The sequence below is a fragment of the Triturus cristatus genome, chromosome 3_1 (assembly GCF_964204655.1).
Source record: "Triturus cristatus chromosome 3_1, aTriCri1.1, whole genome shotgun sequence".
In the NCBI taxonomy this organism is placed as follows: Eukaryota; Metazoa; Chordata; class Amphibia; order Caudata; family Salamandridae; genus Triturus; species Triturus cristatus.
In genome coordinates this window covers 129,946,851-129,970,502 of record NC_140583.1, presented here as the reverse complement: position 1 = coordinate 129,970,502, position 23,652 = coordinate 129,946,851, and positions in this window count along the sequence as shown.

The window sequence follows — 23,652 nt, the reverse complement described above, 5'->3', positions numbered from 1 at the left end:
AGCGCGCATATTGCACAGCAGTCATACTGGGCTTGGTTCTTCCTTAATCGTCTTACAGTTGGGCACACCTATGAAACTTCCACCAGCCGTTATTCTAGACCCGGCGATAGGAACAAATCTTTAAATGGAATATGGATGTGGATAAAAGGACACTTCCTAGTAAGGGTTAGATGATACTTGATAAATAAGCGTCAAGGTAAAGTGTCTGCTTGTCAGAGTGGAGTTACATGGGTGGCCAGCCAGAGTCTTTGTGCTGGATACTGCAAAGGGAAAATGAAGATAGCATGAACCATCTATCTTCCCGTCCGGGCGGATAGAAAAAAACATACATAAACATGAAAGTGTGACAGTAAATATATTCATAAAAGGCCAACCCCTCTAAACCTATGGGCAGAGGTAATTCTGTAATACAATAGAAATTAACAGCATAAGCGGTGCCTAACACGAGGTATCATCCTTACATAAAATAAATAAACCGTATTCCAGCTAAGGTAGATATAGCGTGTGGCATGTGACAAAAGAGTAATACTGCCAATGATAGTTTATTGCGGACGGACAAACTAGTCAGAAAAGTAATACAAAATGACCATCACCAAGCCCGTGTGTGGTCCCAAGCAAAATACAATAGGGAAGTACCCGAGAGTCATAGTTAACGTAACAACATCAACCACAGGGACTTATACATGACATGGAGAGGGGCCCAAATATATATGGTACCACAATTGGTGGGTACTACAGTGAAAAATAGATATTGGGAGTGAGATGAAATGTAGTCTCGAATGGTGAGATACTGAGGGGGACTTAATTACCAGGTTCTAGTGACATTCCAAACAATGTCTTCGAATCCCTCTTTTACATTATTCAGGGTGCAAATCCAAAACGTTCCCCTTCTTTTTCGAGTGGTTTCTATTGGTAATCCTGACTGGCATTTCACTTTCTCCAAAATATACCACCTAAGGTCCATTTCAGAGTGTTGCTGATCCAAGATGTGTTGAACTATAGTAGCCGTGATCTTGCGTGTGTGCGAATAGCAGATTTATGCCCTCCCACCAATGTACGCCACATCACACGGATACAATAGTATATATATGATGGTTATGGCTCCTGCAATGAGTAAGGTCTCTTAGCTTTATGTTGTGAGCTTTATAGGTCTTAGAATCCGTGACTAAGGCCATATCACAAGCATGGCATGACCCACATTTGTGGTAGTCCAGTGATGGTGGTCTGATGCTTGGTGACTGAGGGCTTGTATACACCAATATATCACGCAAGTTACGATTTCTCATGTAAGCCACCAAAGGTGGTTGGAATTGTAATTCATTCTCATTTGTATTCCAATTCTTGTGAATGACATTCTTGATTTAATAATTTAGATGGGAATGGTTAATAATACATGTGACTTGGTCTTGAGGTGTACTATGCATGCCTTGTAGTAGGGCATCGCGGTTATAATACTTAGCCATTTTAAATGCATGTCTTACTAGCCTATGTGGGTACCCACAGGCCAGCAAGCGTGCCTTTAGTGCATCTCCATGTTTATGAAAGTCGTCTATGTTTGTACAATTATGCCTAACCCGCAGAAATTCACTAAATGGGATTGAATCTTTCTGGCAGGTGGGGTAAAAGCTATGGTATTGTAATAAGGTGTTCTTGGTGGTAGGCTTCCTAAATAGACTGACTTGTAATGTGTTATTAGATTCAGAAATAAGGATATCCTTTAAATTCCATCTCTACCAAAGAGGATTTGGCAGTGAACTTTAAATTGCTGTCACTGGCATTGAGTCACAAATTGTACTCATGCAATGTGTCAGTGTCACCCTTCCAAACAAAGAAAATGTCATTGATGAAACGCCTCCAATGCTGAAATTTTCGTAAAATGGAGCTGCTTCATTGAAGACATTTTTCAACTCCCATTCACCGATGTATGTGTTTGCTATGCTTGGCGCACAGGAAACCTCATACTAGTGCCCTTAACTTGTTGGGAAATTAGGCCATTGAAATCAAAGAAATTGGTCATTAGAACTATCTCCAGACATTCAAGGATAAAGCCATCAGGTCTTTCTCCTGGGGACTTTAAAAGGAGAGATGCCACTGCCTGCAGTGCTTGACATTGAGGGATGTTGGTGTACAATGCCTCAATGTCAAGCGTTACCAGTATGTCGGTATTGGGATTGTATGGCATGCCCTTAATTGTATTTATAATATCCCATGTGTCATGGATGTATGAGACATAGTTTTGAGTTAGGGGACATAGATAGGAATCAACATATTTAGATAGGGGCTCTGTGCAAGAGCAAATGGTGAAGATGACAGGGCGTAGCGGCTGATGAAGCACGTTTTTGGGTGTCTTGGGGACCCTGTATAAAGCTGGAATCGGTGGGCAAGATTTGTTCAAGAAAGTGTTCTCTTCTTGACAAATGAGTCCATCGTCTAAAGCTCTAGGTGTCACTTCTTGGATGTGGGTGTTCAATTTTGCAAGTTCTCTCGGGTATGATTTTTTATAGCATTTAGGAACTGCCAACATTTCCAAGATCTTGTTTGCATTATCAATTTTATTTATAACAGTTATCCCACCACCTTTGTCACAAGGTTTGACAATAAGATCATAATAGGGCAGAACACATAACCCCAGACCCAGGGTCTGGGATTATGTTTTCCGTCCTATTATGATGCAGTGGTGTTCGCCTCTAAACCCAGGGTCTGGGGTCAAGTGTTCCACCCTATTATGATGCAGTGGTGATCGCCTTTAAACCCAGGCTCTAGGGTTATGTGTTCTGCCCTATTATGATGCGGTGGCGATCTCCTCTAAACCCAGGCTCTGGGGGTAAGTATTCCAACCTATTATGAAGCGGTGGCAATCGCCTCTAAACCCAGGGTATGGGGTTATGTGTTCTGACTTATTATGATGCGGTGGCATTCACCTCTAAACCCAGGGTCTGGGGTTATGTGTTCTGCCCTATTATGATGCGGTGGCGTTCGTCTTCAAACCCAGAGTCTGGGGTTATGTGTTCTACCCTATTATGATGTGGCGGCGATCGCCTTTAAAAACAGGGTCTGGGGTTATGTGTTCCGCCCTATTATGATGCGGCAGCGATAGCCTTCAAACCCAGGGACTGGGATTATGTGTTCCACCCTATTATGATGCAGTTGTGATCGCCTTTAAACCCAGGCTCTAGGATTATGTGTTTCACCCTATTATGATGCGGTGGCGATCGCCTCTAAAGCCAGGCTCTGGTGTTAAGTGTTCCACCCTATTATGATGCGGTGGCGTTCGCCTCTAAACCCAGGGTCTGGGGTTATGTGTTCAGCCCTCTTATGATGCGGGGGCGTTCGCCTCCAAACCCAGGGACTGGGGTTATGCGTTCCGCCCTATTATGAGGCGGCGGTGATCGCCTTCAAACCCAGGGACTGTGTTCCACCCTATTATGATGCGGTGGCAATCGCCTTCAAACCCAGGGTCTTGGGTTATGTGTTCCACCCTATTATAAGGTGACGGCGATCTCCTTCAAACCCAGGGTCTGGGGTTGTGAGGTCCACCCTATTATGATGTGGCAGCATTCACCTTCAAACCCAGGGTCTAGGGTTATGTGTTCCACCCTATTATGATGCGGCGACGATCGCCTCCAAACCCAGGGTGTGGGGTCAAGTGTTCCGCCCTATTATGTGGCGGTGGTGATCGCCTTTAAACCAATGTAGAGTAGTTGTGTTCAGCAGGATCTGAACAATATTGGTCGACACGTGTTTCGGTGGCATATAAGAAGTAGTGCTGCCACCTTCCTCAGGACCTTGCCAGTAACGGTATTGTCTTCTGCAGCAGTAAATTGTGGATCTCCTGCTGAACAGAGGTTTAATATAGCCTTATAGCCCGCCGTAGCGGGCTATACTGGCTGTTAAAGGCCTGCTGCAGCGTTAAAGGCCCGAGCCGAAGGCGAGGGAGTTTTAACAAAGCAGAGGGACTTTAAAAGCCGGTATAGCCCTGCTACGAAGGGCTATAAGGCTATTAGAACATTCTGCCACTAGAGGGCAGAATGTTCTAACAAAACAAAGCCTTCAGGGAGCACGAGGGGATTCAAATCTCCTCAGGCTCCCTGAAGTCTTTGTTCACAGCCAGAGCTGTGAACCAAGACACATTGGAATGTTGGTGCTCCAGGCTTATACCAGCCATTATAAGCCCGGAGCGCTCCATTGTTTTCAATGGAGCTCCCAACATTCCAATGTTCTAATCATCATTGAAGTGCACCCCAATAGCTTGGTGGTAGACGTTTGGATGTTACCTGTGATACATCACCCATTTTACATTGATATCACTTTGTATGGCTGCATTACTTGTCCATGGTGTGACATGTGACATGTAAATATATACCATGTTCCACGTACAGATTGTGTGATTACTAGGACATGTCATCATCTAACGACTTTCAGCACATCAACTGTATGTGATGCGTCTTTTTGGTCTACTCTGCATGGTAGATGTTTCATCTGAGTAAGAACTATCCATTGTAATCTTATGCACACCTTTGTCATATTATGTACTTTACTTTCTTTTACCAACTGACCATGCATGTTTTGTGTTCATATTGGCCTTCATGCTCTGACACCATGGCACTTACACATAGCATTCAGTGCTGTGCATGATTGTGCCCTAAATTTCTTCAACATGTGACTTGGTGAGTCAAACTTTGTTTTCAGTGACTGTTACGCACGCTTACCTGTCCACACACTGAAAGTGGCTATTGGATCTATGCCAAGTTGGGTGACATGTGAGAGCTGGTGTGGTCATATGGCTATATGCTGTTTAAGAAGAATGGCAGGGTGCTTGCACTGTCTACCTACCTGTTCTGTGACACAATAGAGGGGAAAAGCTGCCCCATGGTTCTGGGTGTGGGGGGTGTACTATCCTGCTGAGCTGTGGAACAAGGGAGCCTGGTAGGAGTTGGAGTGCTGCCTTCCCACCCACAAACACCCCTCCCTGTTAATACGGCTACCTACCTGTAAGTTTGAAGAGAGCAATGCAATGTCTGTCAAATGGTTCTGGGTGTGGGGAGTGTTCCAACCTGCTCAGCTGTGAGACAAGGGAGCCTGGTAGGAGTTGGAGTGCTGGCTTCCCACCCACAAACACACCTCCCTGTTAAGATGGCTACCTACCTGTAAGTTTGAAGAGAGCAATGCAATGTCTGACACATGGTTGTGGGTGTGGGGAATGTTCCATCCAGCCGAGCTGTGGGACAAGGGGGCCTGGTGGGAGTTGTAATGCTGCTTTCCCACCACAAACACCCCTCCCTGTTAGGATGGCTACCTCCCTGTGAAGTGGATAAGAGGAAGGGAATAGGCCATACATGGCTCTTGGATGGGGGAGTGTTCCATCCTGCTCAGGGGCAGGACAAGAAAGCATAAGATGGCTACTTACCTGTGAGTATGAAGAAAGCAATGCAATGTCTGTCACATGGTACTGGCAGGGGAGGAGTGCTCCATCCTCCTGAGCTGTAGGACAAGGGGGCCTGGTGGGAGTGGTAGTGCTGCCTTCCCACACACAAACACTGCTGCCTGTTAAGATGGCTGCCTCCCTGTGAACTGGAACAGTGGAAGGGAATAGGCTACACATGGCTCTTGGATGGGGGAGTGTACCATTCGGCTCAGGGGTGGGACAAGAGAGCATAAGTTGTCTACCTACCTGTAAGTTCGAAGAAAGCGATGCAATGTCTGTCACATGGTTCTGGCGGGGGGAGCTCCATCCTGCTGAGCTGTGGGACAAGGGGGCCTGGTGGGAGTTGTAGTGCTGGCTTTCCACCCACAAACACCCCTCCCTGTTAAGATGGCTACCTACCTGTAAGTTTGAAGAGAGCAATGCAATGTCACATGGTTATGGGTCGGGGGAGTGTTCCATCCTGCTCAGCTGTGGGACAAGGGGGCCTAGTGGGAGCTGCAGTGCTGGCTGCCTGTACACATACCCCTCCCTGTTGAGAAGGCTACCTCTCTGTGAAATGCAGCAGAGGAAGGGAATAGGTTACACATGGCTCTTGGGTAGGGGGAGTGTTCCATCCTGCTCAGGGGTGATGCAAGTGAGCATGAGAAGGCTACCTACCTGTAAGGTGAAGGAGAGCAATGAAATGCTGGCACATGGTTCTGGGTGTGGGGAGTGTTCCATCCTGCTCAGGGGTGATGCAAGTGAGCATGAGAAGGCTACCAACCTGTAAGGTACACGGAACGCAATGAAATGGCTGTCACATGGCTCTTGTGTGGGGGGGATGTTCCATCTTGCTCAGCTCTGAGACAAGGGTGCCTGGTGGGAGTTTTAGTGCTGGCTGCCCTCCGTGGGGACAAAGATGCTGGATGGGTCATATGAAAGGTGGTCTTATGCACCAACAGCCTCCATTGGTTGTTTTTGTTTTGTGTTTTGTGAATTTGTTGGAGCTTGTCAGTCAACAGCAACCAGAGGCCACTGACTCTGGTGATATGGGTCTCAACGAGGTCTGATTGTAGTTACATCACCTTTTGATGAGGGCTTTATAGAAGAGAAAAAATATCCCAAATAGCGGTCGATGGCTGGAGAGCTTTTTTCTTCTTCTAATTTGAACAACATATTACCTGTATAGTCAGACTGGACATTCTGCCTCTCTGGTGTTTCCCAAGTGGGTGGAACGTGAGGGGCTCCTTTCAAACATAGAAGGTATGGAAAGCACTGCAGTAAGGTGAATACATAGGAGACATCCATTACAACGCAGACATTACATCATAATGCTTTTACAACACATCTATTACAACGCAGACACCATTATCGCATGCCGTTACAATGCAAATACCATTACAATGCACGGCATTACAACGCATGCTATTAAAATGCATGCGATAACAACATATTGGTAAGTATAGCATGGTAAGTATTTGTTAGGTTGTGGTAGTTTATTTTAATACTCAGGTATTCATATTATTAGTAGAGTGTATATTAAAAAATTGTAAACATAAATTTTTTAGTACAATTTACATTAAAAGGGCAATTTATATCATACAAATATTACATTATAAGAAGAAAGGAATGTGGTTATTTATTTGAATACTCAGATATTAAAATTAATACTAGAGTAAATATTTTTAAAAAATCAGATTTTAAGGTTTATGATGAATTATTATTAAAAGGGAGAATAGTATTGTATAACTTTTAAAAAATAACGTTGCGGTACTTATTTTATTACTCAGGAATAAAAATTAATACTAGAGTTTATATTAAAAAAAGAATAGCATGATAAGATTGTCATAATAGTGATATTAGAAGGGAGATTCAAATTACATAAAAATAAAATATTTTAAATAAAGGTTAAAGGTTGTGGTAATTTATTTTAGTACTCAGGTATTAATACAAGAAATTAATACTAGAGAATATATATATAAAGTAATTTAATTATTTGTGTTAACAGTAGTCTTAAAGGGGAAAAATAAGTTTATTATAAAAAAAAAAGGTTAATTGGTAAAATAATTGAGTTATTGTTTGGACTCAGATTAATTATATGTAATTTTCTAAAAAAAAAAAAAGAATAAGATAGAGAAATATTAAAACAAATTGGGAACAAATTTATAGAATGGTATACTAATTAATATTCATTTTTTAATACAAAGAGTCATTTTAATTTTGAGTAAGTTTAGAAATATTATAGAGTAATAAAAAGTTTTTTTTTTTAAATTTCATGAAAAAGTAATAATTGTGTAAACAAGTTTAACATAATGTAAACAGTATATAATAATTAACTAAAAATGTAAATGCAGAAAAAAGACAAGACAGGTAAAATATTATTAAAAGATTTTTATTAAGATTGAAATACATATCATGCATTCAAAATATTTTAAACAAAAATATTGGGGTGAAAAGTTTATTATTTATAATATTTATTTTTTAAAACATAGAAATTTTAAGGAACATTAAAAAAAAGTAAAAGATTTTTTTCATAATTTTTCCACGCTTTTCCATTGAAGTCAATGGGAGTAAATGGGTGTTTTTATTTTTACAGCAAGACATGACGTAGCCACATAAACGTTACTTTCTTCAATACGAGGATTGTCGCGCAACGGATCGGATGCAAGGGAGAGCTCCGTCAATGTAAGACTATTTATAATTAAATACATAGATTATTGGTAATGTTTATTGTAAGGAGAGAGGAGGGAGGTAGATAGATGTAGCAAATGTCTTATTGGTAGTTTTATTGTTTGTTAACCAAGTTATTCTCTCCATAACAGGTTGCAGTAGTAGGCCCACATCAGGTCTCTTTCTTTCGTAACACTTTTTGATTGATAGAGTATATAAAAAGATATACATTAAAAACTTTATTAAACTAAAGTGATTTGAAAGGTATCTGTCTGTCGTGATCTGTCAGTAGCACAAGATCTAAAAATGCCACTAACCTTAAAGATCAGCTAGCGGGGACGATGACTGATGAGGAGCCCCCCACTTCCCCTGAGAGCAATCTCCCACGGAGTAACAGAAACACTTCTGTGCAAGGGAGCACCCTGGGGAAAAGGGAAGTGGAGAAAATAAGAAATGCTGCAGTTCTGATTGTTCCTCGTCACCCAATGCCTGTTCTAGAGTTTTGGAAGTCTTCAATACTCTCCCCATTGGGATACTGTACAAAAGAGAAAAGAGAGGGATTCGGGCAGGGACTACATGGACTAGACATACACCACAGACCCCCAGGACGAATACCTACTCACAATAATATCAGCAGCAAGGGTAATGAATGATGGCAGTGTTCACGTATTCCCACCCGGAGTGAATGTTCAAGTCAGATAGGAAAAGTGCTCCTCCATACAGTGGTTTCTGAAATAAACAGGTCAGAGAAGGACCTATATAACCTGGAATGCAGGCAAATTAAAGTGTCTTGCACCAAACAGTAAGCCCAGGTGGGTAACGAACAACCAGTCACTCGAGGTGTACCCCCAAACACTGTTTTGGTCACAGCGTGAAAGGACACAAGCTGCTTGCTGCAGCTTACACAAAGTATGTACTCCCAGTCTCGCTGTTCCCTTCACAGTGAGCTTGGCACTTTTCCGGAAAGGCACCGGGAGATCCCAGCACGTGAAGTGGAAACAACAAACAGAAGTCTTGAAACGAGGGAGATGCGGTTCCGGCGTCTCTCTCCTTTTCTCTCTGGTCGGGGCCTAAATACCTGCTAATCCAGCGCTGGGGCTCGATGGAATGCGGATGGAAATGCGGCTGCAATGACGAGCGCCATTCTGCAACTTCGTTTTGCTGCAGCGTGTCCGCGCGAAGGAGCAGCTTAGCCGATATCGTGAAGCAGCACTCAGGGAAACAGATCCGGCGTGGAATACCATCCGCCTTCAACCAAAAATCCAAACGGGTGAGATTGTCAAGCGCCTCCTCTTCCGGGAGGAAATGCTTTATAGGCATAAAGAAAGGACTAATGCCGGTTCTTCACTTGGCGCCTCAGGGTTTATGGCACATGTAGTTCTTTAAGCCGGTTACCTAGGAACCGGGCGTGAAGTCCACAAAAGCTGGGCGTTTGGCGAGGGAGGCTCCTCTTGTGCTGTATGATCGCGACACTGTTTTTCTTCTTGCAACGGGCTTTTAAAAAAAACGATTTTGGCTTCGACGCGGTTAGATGTATTTTAAATATTCTTTTTTAAAAGATCTCTAATGAAAAATAGAAGATGATATTTTTACATCCATTGCTTATTGGTTTTAAAATTTTGGATGTTCGACTTTGATTTTTTTCTTGATGAAATTTCGGCAAAGGATTTTAGAACTTGGAATAAATTTGGAATTATTTACAAAAAAGAATGCATTGCTTCGTTAGATTTTGTTGTGTTTTTTTGTCAAAAACCAACGCTTTTCGGGATTGTTTTTTGGGGTGCATTTTTTTTAGGTATGCACTGATATTATTTTTTTAACTCTTGTGCATATTTTTAAAGATTAATTCGGGACTTGGAGTTTAAAAAGGAATGTGGATTATGTGCAATGGGTTTAAAAAAAGACAAAGGACTCTTTGTGAAAATTAGGATACTACAGAAGTCCAAGAGGTGAAAAGAGACCCGTCTATAAAAATGTAATTTAGATTTTTTTAATAATGCCAATTGATATAGGGTTTTTTAAGGGCAAAACAGGCAAGTAAGAAGATAGTGTAGGTTAGAAATGTAGGCTGTATGCAAGATTATCAAGGTAGTCTGAAGCCACCATCAACGTAAAATGTTGAATTGCACCCAATTGTCTCTTGGACATTTCCTTTGTTGTTTTTGATATTCGTGGGTACAGACTAACTGTTAATGATTACAAAGTTCTCATTTCTTGGAAATTTTGGCCCTTCCTCAAAATTTCCAAGAAATGATAGAAATTAGGATGAGGTTTGCCAATTGTTTTATTGAAGGAGTTGTGCCAAACCTTTATGGCATTGTTTGTTTTTGCTCCTTCCTCTCAGCAGGTCAAGTAGCAGTTCCCCCACTTCACACGGAAGCGCGGTTTCCTCCTGTGACCCGACCTGCTTAGATGGCCAATCTATGTGTCTTCAAAATAATTTAGAAGGGGTACCAGTTTGTCTTCGTTTGAGGTAAAGATTTCTATGTCTGTAATTGTAGTGTATTATTCGTCTACACTGTTTGGAGGAACAAAGCGAAGGGCTGTTCATTTTTTTAGTTCAAATTATAGTTTGCTATCTGATATCTAGTCCTCAACTAAGGATGTTTTTTGATTTTTTCGCCAATAAGCCTGTGAAAAGTGAAAAAACATCTTGAATTTGGGCATCCGTGTCCACTTTGGTAATAGTATTAATCATAGTCAATTAGTACTTTTCTAGGACATTTGTTTGCTGTTTTATCTTTTATCACTGACAATAATTCAGTGTATGTTGAGGATTGTTTATCAGGTAGTAAACTGTAAACTAAGGGAACAACTGTATTATTAACATAAACGTGACTAGTGTATATTTTGGTGAATGGATGGGGTGTGGATTTAAACGTCCCATCCATCATGGAATGGAATGGAATGGAAAGAATGGAATGGAAAGAGAATTTGTAAAGCGCGATGGCTACCCAGGGGCGTCCCAGCGCTGTGAAGAAGATTGGGTTGACTCGGAGAGGCTGAAGTGAGTGAAGCTAAGTGAAGATTAGACCGAGGTTTTACTGAAGAGCCAAGTTTTGAGGAGTGTTCGAAAAGTAGATAGATTGGATTCTGCTCTAATTGGAAGAGGGAGAGAATTCCAAATCTTGGCTAGATTGTAAGAAAGCGAGCGGCCTCCACATCTAGTTCTTCTGATACGTGGTACTGAGACGAGGTGGGAGGTCGCGGATCTGAGGGAACGAGAAGGCTGGTAAGCTTTCACCAGGGGGGAGTTGATGGGGGGGCCAGTTCCCCAGTAGCAGCGATGTGCAATGCACATGCTCTTGAATTCAATACTGGATCTCACCGGGAGCCAGTGAAGGTCCCTTAATCTGGCTTTGACTGAGGTTTGGCGAGGAATGTCCAGAAGAATTTTTGCCGCGCAATTTTGAATTCCTTGGAGTTTTTTAAGTGTAGACTGTGGGGCCCCAAGATATAGGGCGTTTCCGCAGTCCAGGCGAGAGAGGATTAGTCCTTGGAGCATAATCCGTCTTGAATGGAACGGGAGGAGAGGGAGAATCTTGCGAAGTAGTCTCATCAGCCCGAAACAGGTGGCAGCGAGCTTGGTAGCTTGATGGTTAAAGGTGAGACTTTGGTCAAGCCAGATACCAAGACTCTTGATTTGCTCCTTAGGTTGCGGGGGACTTCCTAAACAGAGGGGCCAGATGGAGTCAATGGATTTCGTGATGTTATTTCCAAGGAGCATTACCTCTGTTTTGTCCCCGTTAAGTTTTAAAGAGGAGCATGACATCCAGGCGGCGACAGCTTCCAAGCATTTATGTAAGCTGTGGTGGGAGTTAAGGGGTGGGTCCAGTGCTACCACCAGCTGCGTGTCGTCCGCATAGGAGACAATTTTCACACCAAAGGGGCGGGCGACATCAGCTAGAGGACTGAGGTATATATTAAAAAGAGTGGGGCTCAGGGAGGAGCCCTGAGGTACTCCGCAATTGAGAGGTTTACTGGAAGAGATGAAATCTTTCTCAAATACTTGGAAAGATCTATCCGTAAGAAAGGACCTCATCCAAGAGAGTGCTGTGTCTGACACTCCTATTTTATCGAGGCGATGGAGTAAAGTATTATGATTAACCGTGTCGAAGGCGGCACTTAGGTCGAGTAGGACGATGGCCGTGGACCCGCCACCATCCAAGATCCTTCGTGCCTCCTCCGTCACTGCAAACAGTGCGGTCTCTGTTCCATGGCGTGGCCTAAAGCCAGTCTGGGAAGGGTCCAGTATGTTATTGGCTTCCAGGAAGTCAGTGAGAACATCGTTGACATGCTTCTCGAGGAGTTTACTGAGCCAAGGAAGGAGGGAGATGGGTCGATAGTTAGCAGGGTTAGATTGATCAAGACAGGGTTTTTTCAGTAGCGCTTTGACCATTGCTTTTTTCTATGGGGGTGGGACAATACCCGTATGAAGGGAGGAATTGAGCAGGTCTAGGATGATAGGTGAGATCTGGTGAGTTATCTGGGTGAGAACCCTGGGGGGGGGCTGGGTCGATGGGTGATCCAGATTTAACCTGTCCCATGAGGTTGGTAAGGTCTAATAAAGGAAAGTTATTGAGAGCATGAGGGGGAGCTATAGTGAGGTCTGTATTGGAAAAATCTGTGGGCAAAGTGACAGAATGGGAAAAAGAGGCATTGATGATTTCTATTTTCTGGTGAAAGAACTTAGCTATTTCCTCACAGTGGGACTGAGTGTTGTTATGATCATTTGAGGCCTCAGGAAGTTGCGAGAGGGATTTTGCTATCCGGTAGATCTCCCTAGGTTTGGACGCTGCCTTTTCAATTTTATGTTCATAATATTTGGCCTGAGCTAGTTGAATATCTGCTTTATAGTTTTTAATAGCTGTTCTGTAACTCGTTTTATCTGCTGAGAGGTAATCAAGGCGCCATTTCCTCTCGAGTTGTTTACAGACACGTTTTGCCTCTCGTAGGTCAGTCGTATACCATGGGGCTGTTGGATTGCCCCGCTTGGGGTGAATGCTTTTTAGTGGTAGTACTAAATTTAAGGAGCTGGTAATCCATCTGTTATAGTTCTCGTTTCCTTGGGTGGAAACAGATGTATTAGAGGGTTTGGTGCGTTGTAAGAGATCCTGCCACTCAGTCAAAGGAATTTTTGACCAGTTGCGGGAGCGTTGTATCGTCGGGGGTTTGGGAGGGGGGTGGTGGGGCAAAGTCCAGGAGAAGGGGATAAGGAAATGATCGGACCATGGAAGGGGGGAGGGGTTTCCAACGTGGAGGTCTTGACAATTACTAAAGATGGGGTCTAAGAGATGTCCTTTTAAGTGGGTGGGCCCATGGACGAGTTGATGAAGATCGAGGGCATTTAAACTGGAGGATAGTTCTCTGGCTATAGGATCGTTCAAATCATCCAGATGGATGTTAAGGTCACCTAGAATTGTGAAATTGGCAGAGCTGGGTTTGCGGCTAATGAGGCTAGATTGGAGGGAAACTGTCCTTGTGATCCTGGCGGGCGGTATATGAGCATACCAGAAAAGGTATGTGTGGCGCTAAATTTTATAAAAAAGGGAAGACATTTGCTGTCTGGGAGATTCACGGGAGTAGTGGTGACTGCATATTCTAATTTGTAGATTACTGCTAGGCCACCGCCAATACCTTTTTTGCGGTCGAGGCGGAGTATTTGGTAGCCTGGAGGAAGTGCTTTTACCAGATCAGGTTCGGAGTGTTCCTGTAATCATGTCTCTGTGACAAAGAGGATATCTGGGCTTAACTCCTCTAATATTAGGAAGATTTCCGTAGAGTGTTTGGGGAGTGAGCGGCAGTTAAGTAACAACATGGAGAATAATGTGGGTTTTTTTGCAACCTGGGGTGAAAAGAGAAATCCACACCGGTTACAGGCGGAGTGTTGTATAGCAGGGTCCCGTCCGTGTAGGCAGGGTGACCCGACTGTCTGGTTTAGTTGATGTAGAATGTGCGCTTGGTAGGTTATGGTCTGGCATGGTGGCTGACCAGGGGGGGTGGCCCCTGGCCCCGGTCGGCCGCGGACTGGTGCAGACGGGCTTACCTTTGGCGCGCCTTCGGCGCGCATACGTCGCGCCCGCTGCGCACGTCCGATGCGCGTCCGGAATATGCACATGATTTATACTGTTCCGTGGGGGCGTGGCCTCAGAAGGGGGCGTGGCCTCCGTTCTTGGCGGGATGGCACCAAGGGGTGCTGGAGTGAGAATGCCGCCTCAGCGTTAGCTCAGCTGCTTCGGTGGGGCGGGAGGGTAAGTACTTAAAAACACACAAGAAAATAAGTGACAGTAAATGTTTAAAAAGATCGCTCGCTCCCGGCTTCCGCCTCAGGAGCCCAACTCAATGTTCTACCCGATGCCGCTGATCGGCGTTCTACAAGTAGTGGTCGGCGGGGGGCGTGGCCTCAGAAGGGGGCGTGGTCTCCGTTCTTGGCGGGATGGCGCCAAGGGGTGCTGGAGTGAGAATGCCGCCTCAGCGTTAGCTCCGCTGCTTCGGTGGAGCGGGAGGGTAAGTACTTAAAAACACACAAGAAAATAAGTGACAGTAAATGTTTAAAAAGATCGCTCGCTCCCGGCTTCCGCCTCAGGAGCCCAACTCAATGTTCTACCCGACGCCGCTGATCGGCGTTCTACAAGTAGTGGACAAGTAGTGGTCGGCGGGGGGCGTGGCCTCAGAAGGGGGCGTGGCCTCCGTTCTTGGCGGGATGGCGCCAAGGGGTGCTGGAGTGAGAATGCCGCCTCAGCGTTAGCTCCGCTGCTTCGGTGGGGCGGGAGGGTAAGTACTTAAAAACACACAAGAAAATAAGTGACAGTAAATGTTTAAAAAGATCGCTCGCTCCCGGCTTCCGCCTCAGGAGCCCAACTCAATGTTCTACATCCAAATATCACTGTTCTCCAACCTAACAAGAGTGGGGTGTGCTAAAAATTAGTAATTTTTTTTAGGGTTTTTGTTGTCATGCAAAAGAAAATGTTCATTAGCAACTGTTACAGATAGTTCAGGAATAATGTTAATGTCAGAAAAGGTTTGGGGGTTACTCTTTGTGGGTTACTTACTTATTTTTTACGTTGAAATATTCCTCTCAAATTGGGAATTGTGAGCATACTACTTGCAACATGTTGTGGAATGTGTTGGGCTATCTCCCTCAAAACTGCACCACAGGGTTCATTGGGGTGGCTGCAATAGCTTTTATTTCATTAATTGTTTCTCTTACTTCAATCTCCACTGCAGAGGCAGAGTGGTTATGTTCTGTGGTTCTTAAAACAGAGTCACCAAGAGTAACCGCTCTGCCTGTGTAATGGAATGAGTAGCATTGCACACACCTTCAATGACACCTGGGCTCAGATTGTCTCTCCTTACAATAAACATACCCACTATGCTTCAGTAGGCAGTTGTCCCGGCTGGAGATTACATATTTAGCATCTTGATTAGATATCATTTTCTGTTATGGATTGAAACAGAAAACAATAAAAGGGTTATTTATTTATTAGTGTTTATTGTCTTTACATGTTTTAAAGAAAACGCTTACAGTACAATTTATGCAATTTCTTATAATGTTTAAATTTGATTCTGTTGGAAGATAGATTTAATTGTTTAACTATATTACATTTCTACTTTTATTGTTATGCTTGTAAAAAAAAAAGCTTTATTTGAAGATAATAATGGTTAGGTTGTTTTATTATTTATTATTCATAGAATCTTACCTTTGTAAAAGTTGTTTCTTGATGCTTTTGGTTTGGAGGATCATGTAAGATTTTGTTTTGGGTCTGAAAGAGAAACAAATAATGCTTTTTATTGCTGTTATGATATTTAAAAAAAGATTTTTAGGGAGAGAAATATGGTTAAGTTGTTATAATGTTTATTATTTTTTGTAGCTGTTTCTTGATGCTTTTGGCTTTGTAGATGATTTTTCTTTTTATTTTAGTCTGAAAAAGAGAACAAAAAGAATGTGTTTTTGAATTTATGATATTTGGAATTATTTCACCTGCAATTGAACAGAATAGATTTTGTTTACGGATGAAAAATTGTAAGTCTGGCTTTTTTTCAAAGGTTATTTTCTTTTCTGATTTTAATTGTTATTGTGATGATTTATCAACATTTTTTAGAAGACTGAGATATTTATTTAACTTACAAATTTAGGTTTTCAGTTGCATAGATGTTTGATTGAGAAGAGCTTTCAGTTTGAATGAAATAGGTTATATTTTTCTACTGGTAATTAACTTTATTGACATTTATATGTCATGTTATATTTACATTTGTTTGTTTCTTGGTTTCTTGCGTGTGTTATCAAAGAGAAAATATGTTTATGGATGTTAATTCTGCAAATTAAAAAAAATTAAAAGTGATTAAAAACTCAAAATACATTAAAATTCTATTTTGCAAACTGTATTCTACTTTGAATATTATTGCTGTGTTTTTATAGTTTCATATTTAGCTTAATTTTTTTTTCTATGTTTCAGTTGGTGTTATTTAGGCCCCAACATTATCCAACACTTTCCTTGAGGCAAGCACATGTTGGGGAGGGAATAGTAATTTTTCTCCCAACACTATCCTACACTTTCCCTGAGGCAAGCATCTGTTGGAGTGGGAATAGTAATGTTGCCCTGACCACCATCCTACACTTTCCCTGAGGCAAGCACCTGTTGGAGTAGGCATTGTAATTCTGCCACCATCACCATCCAAAACTTTCAGTGAGGCAAGCACCTGTCGGAGTAGAAATAGTAATTTTGCCCCACTACCATCCAACACTACTTGATGTAAGCACCTGTCGGAGCAGGAATAGTGATTTTGCCCCCACCACCATCCAACACTTTCCCTGAGGTAAGCACCTGTCGGAGTAGGAATAGTATTTTTCCCCCACCAACAACCAGCACTTTCCCAGAGGCAAGCACCTGTCGGAGTAGAAACAGTAATTTTGCACCCACCACCATCCAACATTTTTTCTGATATAAGCAGCTATCGGAGTAAGAATAGTAATTTTGCCCCCACCACCATGCAACATTTTCCCTGAAGTAAGCACATGTCGGAATAGGAATAGGGATTTTGCTCCCACCACCATCCAATACTTTCCCTGAGGGAAGCACCTGTCGGAGTAGGAATAGTATTTTTGCCGCCACCAACATCCAACACTTTCCCTGAGGCAAGCACCTGTCGGAGTAGGAAAAGTATTTTAGCCCCCAAAACTATCCATCAAATTTATTGAGGCAAGTATAACTTGGAGTAGGAATACTAATTTTACCCCAAACAATATCAAGAATTTTCCATGTGGCAAGTACCTTTGAGTATTAATATTATTTTTAACTTTGCAAATATTCGAATGTTTTTTAGGTTAACAAATGTTTGATTATGAATAGTTATTAGGAACACTCTAACATTCTGGATTTTTATTCATTTAAGTAGTTTGTTAAAAAAAAATAGTTTGCAGTATGGCTATTACATTAGTACATTTTTTATAATTTTGAATATTTGTAGGGTTTCATTTAAAAGAAATGTAAAAAGAAAAAGTGTGGGTTACTCACATTGATTATATTTTCAATGACTGTGTCTTGAGGTGTGTTTTTAGCACATTTTCTTTTCTTTCTAAAAAATCTGTGAAATATTTAAAATGGTATAGGTTGATTAATAAAATGTTAAGAATTAGTATGCAAATATAATATATTTATACTGGGTACACTTACTTGGAACTTTAGATGGCACTGTTTGTCAAGTTTTTCCTGGCAGGCAAAATGTGTGTGGTGTGTCTGAAAGTCAGTTTACCACTGTTTTCAAAATGGTGGACGGCTGCTTTTATACTTTTTTTAGGGTGTACGATAATTTTATTGAAAATATATTTTGGGCATATTTTTTTATCGTCTTTTAAATACTGTGAAAATCTATAATCATTTTTATCAATTTATAACTGGTCGTTATGTTTTTAAATATGTATTGTCTGCCATTTTTGCGACCTGCGTGTTAAGGTAAATTTATAGAAAGTGTTGTAGGACTTTTGTTTTCGTTTACTTTAAAATGGTGGATGATCTATTATGTTTTTGATTAGTGTATTTCATTGGCGTTTCATTTTGTTTTGCATATTATCGTTTTTTGGGGTGAGCTCATTTTTAAAAATATGTTTGTAAATTTAAAATGATGTGTATTTTATTTAATTGTTCGCGTATTAATTATATGGTAATAATAGTATTATAATGTTTTTTGTCTGATAAATTATATGTTGATTGTAAAATTTACATTTAAATGTATTTAATGGATTATAATATTTTTAATGATTTTTAAATGTTTCATGTTCAAGTATTTGTATAAATACACGGACATTAATCTTAATACTGACGTATTAGTTTTAAATACCTGTGTATTAATACACTCCCCACCCAAAACCCCTATTTTCACTGCATCCTGTCCCAGTGGTTAGAAAAGTAAACTGTAAATAAAAAAAGTATGCAAGTATTAATTTTAATACTCAGTATTAATGTTAAATAGCCATGTATTAATACACTACCCCACCCAAACCCCCTATTTTCCCTGCATCCAGTCAGAGGGGTTTATTGTACTTTAAAAAAAAATGTTTTAATTGTATACCTTGTAAAAGTATGCATTGTAAATGTTTGCGATGTAATTGATCTTTTAGTGCATTTAGATTATTTTGCGATGTAATGGTATGCATTGTAAAAACATGCGATGTCATGGTAGCTGTGTTGTAGAATCCACGATGTAAAAGCATGCGTTGTAATGGCTTGCTTTGTAACATCATTTATTCTGAATAAATCCATTCATTAAATACCAGTTACAGAGGACAGGAAAGTGCCAAAACAGACCTCCTTGCTTTTCTACTCCATCCAGCCCCTCTGTTCAACTGTTCCATCTTCCATTCCACAGTCAAACATACACCAAACACCCAATCATGCTTTACTTTCCACGTTTCACACACAAACAAACAGACATGCCACAGACTCGCCATCTTGAGCCACATTACTCCAACACTGCCACATACCATCCTTCCTTTAATGAAAAAACACTACAAACATTTACTTAAGAACAAGGCAAGATCCGCAATAAAATTAAATACAGTGATCACAGAATCTAATTTGAGTATTTCTCTTCCTATCACTGGATCTGCAGTCAATAATGTCACTTTATGAAAATTCCTCTCGCACAGGACTCCTACTGCTCCAATCAGTGTCTATCATCTCTTTATGGCTATGACCAGGAACATCTGTGGTGCCATCACAACTCCACCACATGATGAATCTGGTAAATCAATAAATACATTTCTATCTCTTGGTTAGTTAATAAATACATTATTATCTCCAAATTTAGGGATGTGGAATTCCTATAGCCCGACACAGTGGACTAATTGTTTGGGGTCACGGGCAGCAAGTTTTCATGTGTATTTTGCCCTTGGGACTAGTAGGCCCAACGCCCTACAGCACAAATCCTTTGGCTGCCAGTTTGGAGTACTACATTATAGATCCAGAATGGGCCCTGTACGCAGTTAAGGTAATATTTTTGTCCATATGTTAATGCTCTTCAAACTTGTATTTATGGTTCTGTAATTGAAAGCCTGTATTATTAGGACGAAGCTCTAAGTACATTTTGTAAGCTCTGACTGCACAGTGGTTCCAGTATAAAAATACTTTGTGCGCCAATATGTTCCTTGTGAAAGAGCAGAATGCTGTCACTCACAGTGAAGCCAGCCGATACAGAGAGAGAGAGAGAGAGAAAGAGAGAGAGAGAGAGAGAGAGAGAGAGAGAGAAACAGAATTTTAATAAATGCAAAAGGTCATGGTTAACACCAGACCAAATTACGGGCCCAATAATTAAAGAAAGTCTCAATAGTGCACCCATGGTATATGTCCTTTCATTAAGTGCAGCTATACAGCTTTTGTGAATTTCCAAGAATTTACATAAGGAGGACAAGAAATAGTACTCCTAGAAAATATTGGTGAACTGCATTTTAGCATGAGCAAATATGCATGTGTAGATTTGCTTATGCAAAAATCTGAGTGTTTGCAAGTTCACTTTCCCTCTAACCACTTTTTCCCCAATTCTGGAAGGTTTACGTTTGCCATTGTCAGGAGTAAATTTCCAACATTTCTAAGTATGGGAAAAGGTTCGAGAAGTGTTGTTGAAAACCCCGAAAAATTGCAAGTTAGTAGGTTTGCACAGACTCAAAAGGGCATTCTAGCCCTGGAACTGTTGCTTACCACTACATTCAGCCCCAGTATGTAGATCTGTGGAAAAGTGTTTACATAAGGGGATTTCACACTTCTATGGTATGAGTCCTAGCATAATCAGAGAGGCTATATCAGAGCTCTTATATAATGAGATTGCTGCCAATAAGTCTCGCTGCACTACATGGCACCAAAAAGACAAGTGGATTTTGTTACAGAACAAGTAGATTTATGAAACAACCTGCCCCTGGATAAGTAGATATTATATTAAAGTCCACACCCCTGCAAATTGAAATGCATAATCTACACCCTTACTTTTGTAGAATCATCATCCACCTCAACTTGGTTACACAACGAAGCAAGACGGAAGCTCCAAACCTTATCATCCTCGGCTGCCATGACCCTGTTAGCAGTGATTCTGTACATTAGTAACATAACTTAGAAGCACTTTTCTCCATTCCAATTCTCTGTTTACAGCAAGTTGAACAGACTCTATAATGGTTCTGTTAAACCTTTCTACTTGCCCATTTTACTCAGGCTGACTCAGCTCTGCTCTATTATGCTTACTTCCACATTTGTTAAAAAATTCCTGAAATACTTTCCCCATATATTGAGTAACATTGTTATACATTATCACATCTGGTAATGTTGTCTACAGAATGCATCTAGAAATGAAATAATCTCCTCAGAAGTGACTTTCTCCAAAAGGACATTTCGTAAAATAATTTATTTCTAAAATAAAAAAAGCAAAACTACTAGGCAACACAGAACGGCAAGATAGTATCAGTAAGCATTGTCCTCCAAGGACCACCTGGCAGTTGGGTAGGCACTAGTTCTGGAATGCATGCCTTGGTTGTTTTTGTCACTAGCCTACCAAAACTCACTTTGTGTCACCCAAGAGTCTTTTACCGTATCTATTTTAGGCCACCAGTAGTAGGGCTAAAATTTAGTCATAAACATGCCCGTCTGCGCCCGTCCGCGCCTGGACCGCGCACAGCGCCACAACCCCTGGCCCCCACAACCTCCACCCCCCCGCCTGACCTACGACACCGCCACCCTCACCTCCCTCAACCCCGGGCGCAGGCCGGACTGCTGCCGCGCCACCCCGAAGCGGAAACACGGACCCTTCACCTGCCGCAACTGCCGTTTCACCTGCCTACAAACACACATCGCACCCAACAAGAACGACTCCCCCGGAAACAACCTCGACTGCATCCTGATCAACACCCGATTCGTCCACAGGCACGCCATCGAGCTATGGAACCTCATCGACTCAACAAACCCGGACATCGCCTTCCTCACCGAGACCTGGATGAACCCCTCCTCGGCACCCGACATCGCCATAGCCATCCCCGACGGCTACAAAATCATCAGGAAAGACCGCACCAACCGCACCGGAGCAGGCATCGCCATCGCCCACAAGAGCTCCATCCGCATCTCGACCTACTCCGACGACTCGCTCCCAGACGCCGAACACCTCCACTTCTCAATCCAAAGCGATCCCAATACCACCCTCAGAGGCTCCCTCATATACAGACCACCAGGACCACGCACAAATTTCAGCGGACTTCATCAGCCCACACGCACTCCAGTCCACAGACTACATCCTCCTAGGGGACCTCAACTTTCACCTGGAGAACCACACCGACAACAACACCACCACCCTACTGGACAACCTAGCCAACCTCGGACTCAAACAACTGGTCAACACACCTACCCACCTCGCCGGACACACGCTCGACCCCATCTTCTCCTCCAGCAAACATATCTCCTTCAACCACACCACCAAACTCTCCTGGACAGACCACAGCTGTGTCCACTTCAGCTTCAAGAAAACCAACGTACACCACCACGCCCAGCAACCACCAAGAAGACAATGGAATCGAATCACCACCGAACAACTCACAGCAACCCTCTCTCAAAACCCACCCACCAGCACTACAGACCCCAACGAAGCTGCCAACAACCTCACGAGCTGGATCTCAGACTGCGCCAACCTCCTGGCCCCCCTGAAGACCCAAACAAACAGGAAAAACAGATAAGAGCAGTTCCTCTAAGTGGCCAATTTGGAATAGATCGTTGTGAATCGGCTGTTAAGTCTAATCTGGGAGGGGAAATTTAAATTTCAGATCTTGTTGCCCTCACACACCTGTTAGGGTGTCATGCTTCATCATTGGGCGCTCCTCGTCGGACCGGCGCTGCAATGTCCAACGGGCCTGGTGGCATCTTTAGCGGAGATCTTTTGATCTGAGAACGCCGTTTATGTGAAGACCATGTGTGTGACTGTGGAGGGTAATAACTCCTAAAGTATGTGGGGATTTGGAAAAGCTAAAATAGACCCTGGCCCCTCAATATTTTTAATTAGGTTAGGTAGGGCTGGGACTAGGTAAAACCAGGGAGGCTACTCAGGTGATTCTAGGTATCAGGGTAGCCTATAGTTGACAGGGGTCAACATGTTTCGTGTCGTATATGCTCAAAATCGAGCGACACTTCTTCAGGACCGTGGGACCACCCATAAATAAATATACCACAATTCTTATAGAGGGGTACCTTTGGTCAACCACACGTAATGCTGAACCTAAATATGGTCCGCAATTGAAGGCTCCGCCTCAGAATGAGGAGGTCAGAGCTTCATAGGTGAAAGAGTAGCAACCGGACCACTGGAACGGTCACACCGAATGTAGCGGCGGGCAGGCCAGAACAGGACGTGTCTGCTCCTCACCTGACCCAAACAAACAAACACAGCCACAAGAAAAGCTCCTGGTTTACCCCCACCCTCAAGGACTCCAAAAAAGAATGCCGCACCCTCGAGGAGACCTGGCGCCTCAACCAGACCGATGAGAACATGTCTGCTCTCAAGAACGCCACCCGCAAACACCACCAACTCCTCCGCGCCGCACGAAAATCAGCCTTCCAGAACAGACTAGACAACGACGCCCACAACAGCAAGGAACTATTTGGCATCGTCAAAGAGCTCTCCAACCCCGACGCCGAAAACAACTCCATCCCCCCATCACAGGACCTCTGCGACTCCCTCGCAGCTTTCTTCCACCACAAGATCACCGACATCTACAACAGCTTCACCACAACCAACACGAACCCACCACCGGAACCCGCCAACAACAACACCACCATCGACACCTGGAACCCAACCACCACCGAGGAAACCACCCACATTATGAACTCCATCCACTCAGGATCACCATCCGACCCCTGCCCGCAGCACATTTTCAACAAAGCCGACAACATCATCGCACCCCACCTCCGAGACGTGATCAACACATCTTTCACCACCGCCACCTTCCCGGAGAACTGGAAATACGCCGAACTCAACGCCCTCCTAAAGAAACCAACAGCAGACCCCACCGAACTCAAAAACTTCCGGCCCATCTCGCTCCTACCATTCCCCAACCAAAG